Source organism: Bos taurus, chromosome 7, assembly GCF_002263795.3.
Source record: "Bos taurus isolate L1 Dominette 01449 registration number 42190680 breed Hereford chromosome 7, ARS-UCD2.0, whole genome shotgun sequence".
Lineage (NCBI taxonomy): Eukaryota > Metazoa > Chordata > Mammalia > Artiodactyla > Bovidae > Bos > Bos taurus.
The window spans coordinates 108770949-108779482 of NC_037334.1; the positions used below are offsets into that span (position 1 = coordinate 108770949).

Genomic DNA, 8534 nt, shown 5'->3' on the forward strand with positions numbered 1-8534 from the left:
AATGTGCTTCCTTGGAAACACACGTCAGCTCCTTTTCTAGAAGGGCCCCAAGGATCATTTACTCTTTTGTGTCTCCTCAATTATCCGTCTCCTGGGGCAGTACTGCTCTGATGGTGGAAACGTCCCTGAGCTGCACCGGCTGGCAGAGTAGACACTAGACGCATGCCGCTGCTACTGAGCCTTTGAAATGCGGCTGGTGCAACTAGGGGCCTTACGTTAATTTAATCTGAATTCAATGTTAGTAGCCACTTGCTATCACATTGGCTGGCACAGTCCAAGAGTGTGAGTTTTAGAAGTTTGTTTCGAGGAGCTGTGATTCTCAGAAATTTAACTTTTCCAGGGGATAGAATTGTCACAAAATTCATAAGTTTGTCATTAACAACCAAGTTTAGTTAACGTTTGGAAGTGAGTTCCCAAAGAACACACATGTTGCATCATTTTGGGGGGCTGTCTGGGGCATCTCAATTTTAGGCAAAGAAATGCTGTGCTTGGGTTAGCATGCCTGTGCTGATACCTTCTGCTGTGTGACCCTGAGCAAGTCACTTAACTTCTCTGTGTCTCAGCTTCCTTACCGAGAAAATGGAGCTAACAGTTTCTAACTCAAATTGTGTTAAATGAGAATGTGCTGCTGCTGCTGCTAAGTCGCTTCGGTTGTGTCCGACTCTGTGCGACCCCACAGACGGCAGCCCACCAGGCTCCCCCGTCCCTGGGATTCTCCAGGCAAGAACACTGGAGTGGGTTGCCATTTCCTTCTCCAATGCATGGAAGTAAAAAGTGAAAGTGAAGTCGCTCAGTCATGTCCTACTCTTAGTGACCCCATGGGCTGCAGCCTACCAGGCTCCTCCATCCATGGGATTTTCCAGGCAAGAGTACTGGAGTGGGGTGCCATTGCCTTCTTCGAATGAGAATGTGAGTGTGTGTTTATGTGTGTGTGTGTGAATGAGAGAGAACAGTCCCTGGCTCATATCATATTCTCAAAAATGCTAATCACTATAGTTATTTCATTCTTCCATGTTTCTAAATCAACACGGCATTTGGATATATATGTGTGTGTGTGTATGTGTGTGTATACACACACATCCCACCAGAGCCACTAAACCTGCTTCATAATTTTTGATCAGACAGAACAAGAATGTGAGTGTAAAGTGCTATGTGAGGGTTAGAGGACAGGTATGTCAGAATGTTACACTGGATCATTATTAGGGAAGGTAACTCATTTTAGAAGGGTAAAATATCTTCAAATGTTATTTTAAAAGAGCAGCAGTACCCGAAGTAGGGAGGAGAATTTTGGCTCGCAGGAAGATTTCTGCAAACATTTCTATTTTATTCTCCACTGTTGTCACCCGACAGGTTGCCCTTTTGCCATCCTCTCAACAGGCAAAATGCTCAGTGGGCGGCTGCCACATACCATGTGCCAAGGGGACGGAAATGAGCTGATGCAGTGAGTCGAACATCCACCCATTCAAGTTTTACTGTTCGAATCAGTGTGCTCTACAAAGTCTGTATATCCTCTGTGGGCCCGAAGCCCCATTAGAAACCGTGAGAGGAAGGGCAGGAGACAGGGAGATGGGTCCCGGAGTCAGTAGCTGATTTGCAAGCCTTAGGAGTTTGCATGAAAGGCAGCAGTAAAAGTCAGTCATCAGCTGTGATATTCACAGTGAGAGGGAAGAAAGAAAGACGAGAAAGCCATGAAATGTTACTAGGAAGTCAGGCAAGTAGAGAGAGCCAGCCAATATCACTCATACCTTATTACCAGTTCTTCGTTTTTTATGTGAAGTTTTTTTTATGTGTGATGCATGTGTGGGGTCTTTTTTAAGAAACAGAAACAAGAGTCCTCCTCCCTCTGGTCAATGGTGTGTGATAAGCTGCTATGTTCTTTCACACAAGAAATGGAAATGAACTAACCACAAATGCAGGAAGATAAGGTCTACAAAGCAATGTAAAGTTTTTACTTCCTCTGTTTTTCTTATGTTAGAAATTGGGGAATCATTCTGAATTTCAAATAATCTGCCTGGTCCCAATACCAAACTGTTGCATATTTTTGCAAACTTAGATGCATTTAAAAAACGTTTTGTAAAATAAATCTTATATAGAGAAGAAAACATATAAGAAGTAATTCTCACATGGTATTAGAATATCTACTGAATTGTAAATAAGGAAGCATTAATTTAATTGTCAATATAAATACAGAGCAATAATAGGGAGTCGCAGATGCTTTGAACACTGTTGGAGCTACTGAAATGACACAGATTAGAGTTTTAGATTTGGGAGAATGGCATTGAAGCATGTAAAATATCATGTAGGAAACGAGTTGCCAGTCCAGGTTCGATGCACGATACTGGATGCTTGGAGCTAGTGCACTGGGACGACCCAGAGGGATGGCATGGGGAGGGAGGAGCGAGGAGGGTTCAGGATGGGGAACACATGTATACCTGTGGTGGATTCATTTTGATATTTGGCAAAACTAATGCAATTTGTAAAGTTTAAAAATAAAATAAAATTTAAAAAAATAAAGTGAGGTTGATACATTGATGACATAAAAAAAAATTAGGGTTTTAACATGCCCTTATGAACTGTCACTATTTTAAGTGCAGAAATATCTGGACTCATCACTTGTTTTTGTATCTTTGATTTATTATTATCCTGGGGAGATTAGACTATAGTGCTTGGAGTTCTAATTGACCCTCCATACTTGAAATTATTCCCTTCTACCACCTAGCAACTAGAAAATAGGCAAGCATTTAGGGGGAAAATATGCTTAAATATACAGTAAACTGAAAAACACACATGTAGGAGTGAGACACGACTTAGCAACTGAGCAACAGCAGCCCTTTCTTTAAATGTCTTCCTGGGTCTTTGAAAAGCATTCATTTTAGCACAAAATTGCTTCTTGGATTAGAATTAGGACCCTTTGGGAAGGCTTATAAAAGCATTCACTTTTGGAAGGCTACTGGGTTTCCAGGGTGATGAGTGAACCAGATCAGCAGTAACCATAAAATGTTAGGTTCTGAGGTCAGAGAAGCTCTGTCCACCCCTTATTTTGTATCTGAGAAGGCCGAAATCACAGAGGCTGATGGCCTTGCCCAGGCCACACATGTCAGGGTAAGGCTATTCCTAGAATGGCACCTCTTGACCTCATCTGGTTGCTCCTTTGACCATAGCACACACCCTGGAATTCAATAGCACCCAGCATCCCCTCCAATGCCTGGCAGTTAGTGGGCTCACAATAGATGTATACTGACTGAGTGGCCTAAGAGCCTCAATAATTTAAAATACCATTTAAAATTAGTTACAAACACTGAAATTTTCAGACAGGCTAGCCAATTGCAACAAGATCATTTTGAACAAGAAGAGGGACTGCTGAATAATATAAACAGGAGGAAAGAATTCAACCATAGCTTGTAGTAACCAGCTAAAATGTCCCATAATGAGGGGCTGGAAGAGCTGGTCACCCGTGACCGTATCAGGAGCATGAAAGCATCCTTGGCGATGATGGAGTGAAACACAGAATGAGATTCCTTTGCTTTCTGCAGCTGTTCAAACAGCAGGTGAGTGTTCAGAATGGCTCCTTTAGAGAAAACAGGGTGACATTTTGACATCCAAAGGTCTTGAGATAACCACAGTAAAGAAAATGACCACTGAGGGAAGACCATCCTTCTCTTATACTGAGTTAGAATATAGCTATTTTGAGCATTATTATTCAAAAAAATGGAAATTTTGCTTAATTTCCATTTATCCTATTCTAAGTCTACCAGCGTTGCAAAGCAGAGGCATGATTGATCTTAAAATGTCAATCTTGCACCTAAGGAGAGGAAGAAAAGATTTATTTAAAGAATAAAATGTCATAGGGGTTCTTGAGAAAAGCTCCTGGGTTTGGGTTTTCTTTGACAGCCAGGCTTCCAAATGAGTAATTTCCCCCTCTGTACATTTTGTGGCAGATCCCCAGATGGCTATGAGTGAAGACCTACAGACTGGCAAATGCTTCCATGTTTCAAAGTCCCGTTTGGCAATTAATCTCGCTGGATGCCGACTTTCAGTATAGAGTTCTTGGGACTGAACGAAAATCTCTTCAGGACTTTGGGGTGATGATAAAATTCTATGCCTAGACACACCGATCCCAGTGAAAATGCATCCACCAGGCTGGGGTTGGTGATGAAGCAGCTGGCATTTAATGCTTTTGGTTTAGTGCTAGGGGCTCAGGGAGGCAAGTGAAACCCACAATTTGGATAGCTCACCTGACTCTGTTTTAAAGTATGAGTGGGTACAGAAAAATGTGAGTGGATTCATCAGAGAGCCTGAAGAATTCTCAGCATCTATATGCAGACTTCACACTGAAGATTTAATATGCACATTATTCTATATTTCCAGCATCTATAACAGTGTCTGCCTAGCACGAAGTAGGCATTTGATGATTATTTGTGAAAATGTTTCAGTGCTAAAATTAGAGGAAATCTCCCACTGTTTAGATGCAGAAGGAAATTTATATTATTTATGAAAATGTATCATTATTTTATGACCTTTTCAGTTAAAAAAAAATGAGTTTAAAGACACCTTGGATTTTACCTAAATTGGCCTCATGTTTCAGAAAGAATCTTCCTCAAATCACCCTGGATTAATGAATTCTATTTCTAAAGACATTTAGGTGGAGAATGGCTATGTATAAAGTCCTGTGACTGCCATATTGGCCTTTTTGTGTGAGGATGAATAATTCCTCTTCTTCAGGTATTCTTTACTTTCCAGAGGGTGGGCAAGGTTAATGGTGCCTGTTGCCATTGCTCTGAGCTAGCTGAAAAGACCCCTAGTCATCCTGACAATCTGGAAAACCAGGTCCCTCTTTTTACCCTTGCAGTCATTACAGAGGGACAAAAGGCCAACAGGAGAACCACTGTCATTGCTGAGCACCGGACCAGGAAAGAACCACTCCAAAGGCCCAAAGGCAGGAGTTTGCGCCCCCCTCTCACTCCTGGGGAGCATGGGCAGGGAGCCAGTCTCTCCAGGGACCAGCAGGCCGCCAGCGCTGAAGAACCTGCCATGTCTTCCTAGTGGAGGGACAGGGCAGAGGTGTGAACACAGCTGTAGCTGGCCGCAGTGACTGCTTCAGAGCACGGCCCCAGAGAGAGAAGGGAGGGGCTGTAATGGCCTGGGCATGTCACTTCAACACAATTTATATTTTTATGTCCTAACCCTTATGGCAGAAAGTGAAGAAGAACTAAAGAGCCTCTTGATGAAAGTGAAAGAGGAAAGTGAAAAAGTTAGCTTAAAGCTCAACATTCAGAAAACTAAGATCATGGCATCTGGTCCCATCCAGTCCCATTCATGGCAAATAGATGGGGAAACAATGGAAAAAGTGGCTGACTTTATTTTATTTGGCTCCAAAATCACTGCAGACGGTGAGTGCAGCCATGAAATTAAAAGACGCTTATTCCTTGGAAAGAAAGTTATGACCAACCTAGACAGCATATTAAAAAGCAGAGACATTACTTTGCCAACAAAGGTCCATCTAGTCAAGGCTATGGTTTTTCCTGGTCATGTATGGATGTGAGAGTTGGACTATAAAGAAAGCTGAGCACCAAAGAATTGATGCTTTTGAACTGTGGTGTTGGAGAAGACTCTTGAGAGTCCCTTGGACTGCGAGGAGATCCAACCAGTCCATCCTAAAGGAAATCAGTCCTGGGTGTTCATTGGAAGGACTGATGTGGAAGCTGAAACTCCAATACTTTGACCACCTGATGGGAAGAGCTGACTCATTTGAAAAGACCCTGATGCTGGGAAAGATTGAAGGCTGGAGAAGGGGACGACAGAGGAAGAGATGGTTGGATGGCATCACGGACTCAGTGGACATGGGTTTGGTGGACTCTGAGAGTTGGTGATGGACAGGGAGGCCTGGTGTGCTGTGGTTCATGGTGTCACAGAGAGTCAGACACAACTGAGCGACTGAACTGAACTGAACTGAACCCCCTAAAGGTGACAGACTAGGAACAGGGCCTTTGGAAGGTGCTTGAGTCATGAGGTTAGAGCCTTCAAGAACAGGATTAGGGCTCCAAGGAAAGAGATCCCACAGAGTGCCCTAGCCTCTTCTGACACTCAGGGGCTCAGTGAGAAGCTTGCCTCAGCATGGGCCCTCACCCAACCATGCTGAGCTCAGACCTCCAGCCTCCAAATCTGTGAGCGATAGGTTCTGCTGTTTATGAGCTACCCAGTCTATATCGTTATAGACACTTGAGCTGACTAGGACAGGACCAGACCAAAAATGTCATTATTGCTGCTTAGTTGCTCAGTCGTGTCCGACTCTCTGTGACCCCACGGACTGTACCCCGCCAGGCTCCTCTGTCCATGGGATTCTCCAGGCCAGAATACTACAGTGGGTAGCTGTTCCCTTCTCCAGGGGATCTTCCCAACCTACGAATTGAACCTGGGTCTCTCGCACTGCAGGCAGATTCTTTACCATCTGAGCCACCAGGGAAGCCAAACTAAGAATGTTCCCAGTAAATTTTTTAAAAAAATAAATCCACCAGGAAGCTACCTAGTCCTGGTTTCCAGATAATACAAAGTTTGTTCATTTATTTATTCATTCAACAAATAGAGCATCTCAGACCAATATTATGGATTGGCTTAGTAAATATCTCTGCTTCTCAGCAGAGAATCAAGCAAGAAACTTATATGTGACTTTGGAGTATCCTTCTAAATAATTTCTATAGGTTACATAGTTACATGCTTATGGTCAAACATACCAAGGATAAAGGGAATATGATCTAAATAAGATCACCGTTCAAAAATTGCTTAAAAGGTCTGAAAATTTTTAAATTGAAGAGACAGTCACATGAAGTCAGGGTCTGAACGTTCAGACCCTGTTGAACCAGCAATATCAGAACTGCTATATCTTAGCAAATTTCACCTGAGGGGTAGCATAATATATGAAACCAAAAATGCACAGGTATTTGGTTTCCCAGTGGCTGTAGGGTAATACTCTCATTTATTTGGAATCTGTCAAGGAAACAGTTTACCTCTCATTTATGTCTCAATTTATGTTTTTGAACTTTTAATAAGTTTTATTGATTTTTCTCGACCATTTTTCTGTGACACACCGAGGAAAGTAAATGAAGTGTGTTAGAATATTCTCTCTAAATGCCTTCCATAAAACGTGATGATATTGCTTTTCATTTGAAGAGATCTTGGATTTTCTTCCCTGCCTTGTGTCAATGATAACATCACGGGAATAAAAGCGTTCCTACCCATTCCTGACTTGGTATCTATATGGCTGTGAGCGAAGACATGGGCTTTACCCACAAACTGCTAGGGTCAGATTGCTGCAGACACGAATTAATAACTGCAGAACCAATATATGGCTGTTACCAGGAACCAGAGAGTTAAATCCAGGATCCCAGACAACACCTGGAACCAAGAGTGGCAGGGATTTGTATTTGAGTCGTGGTGGGGTTCTGAGGTGTAAGAGGGAGGGTGAGATGGAGAGATGCAGAAAGCCTCATCACAGCACGCAGTGGTTTCTCCTTAGGAGAGCCTGGTGGCTCATTGTGCCTGTCAAGTAGGCTAATGTGCCTGTAAATTTCCTCTGACAGAAAACACATCACAGCACCAGCAGCACCAGAAAACAACACAGCCAAACTGTGGAAGACTGAAAGCCCAGCGCTTTCCAGGGTGATTAGAATGTAACAGAGTTAAAAAAAATACAAGGCACTGAAAATAAACAAAGAAAGGCTAGGAAGAAATGAGATCACTTTCTAAGAAAAACGCATTTATCATTTATAGGCCAAAGGAAATGCTTCTTCCACAGCCATTTTTTTTTTAGATATATTTGGCAGTCTCAGTTCAAGGTCAAAAAATATCAGAGGGCAAAAGGAACATGACTCAAGATTTAAGATTTGTCGTGACTGGCTTTGTAATTGCATAAATATTAAATATGTAGAAATAATTGTATGCACATTATCTCCACATTTCCACTCGTTGCTTTAATTTTTAATGTAATCTTTTATCCGCCTTTTCCTGATCTGGCTGTGGGTCTGTGATTTGCATAGCTAGAATGATCTGGTGCCATCAATTTGGTAATGAAGTCCCTCCCTGAACAGAAGAGGCTTCTGAAGGATTACACAAAGCTGCAGGAAAGAAGGGCGTGGAAATGGAGTTTTATATTTCAGGTAAACGGGAAGTTTATTTTACAGCACATTTTCCCATTATAAATTTAATATGGCTACTTTAAAATAAATTTGGAAAACAGAGAGGCAAAAACACACCTGCATTTTCATCATCCTAACAGTGCTTTATACTCTGGGCTCTCTATACGGAAGCGTGCATATTTTTAATATGAATGCAGTCGTGTTCCATGCGTGTGTACAATTCTGCACCTATATTTTTCCTCTTATCAATATGATTTTCATAACTATAGCTTTTATGACTGTAAAACAGTAACAATAAGGGGATCCATAACTAGACTCATCCATCAGATTTCCCTGGTGGCTCAGACGGTAAAGCGTCTGCCTACAATGCAGGAGACCCGGGTTCAATCCCTGGGTTGGGAA

At 42.2% G+C, this 8534-nt stretch overlaps 1 non-coding gene across 1 annotated transcript; it reads left to right on the top strand.

Annotated features, from left to right (window-relative positions):
• Positions 1 to 8462: 8462 nt before the first annotated feature.
• Positions 8463 to 8534, top strand: TRNAC-ACA (transfer RNA cysteine (anticodon ACA)). Its single transcript has one exon. It is a non-coding gene; the product is annotated as a tRNA-Cys (tRNA).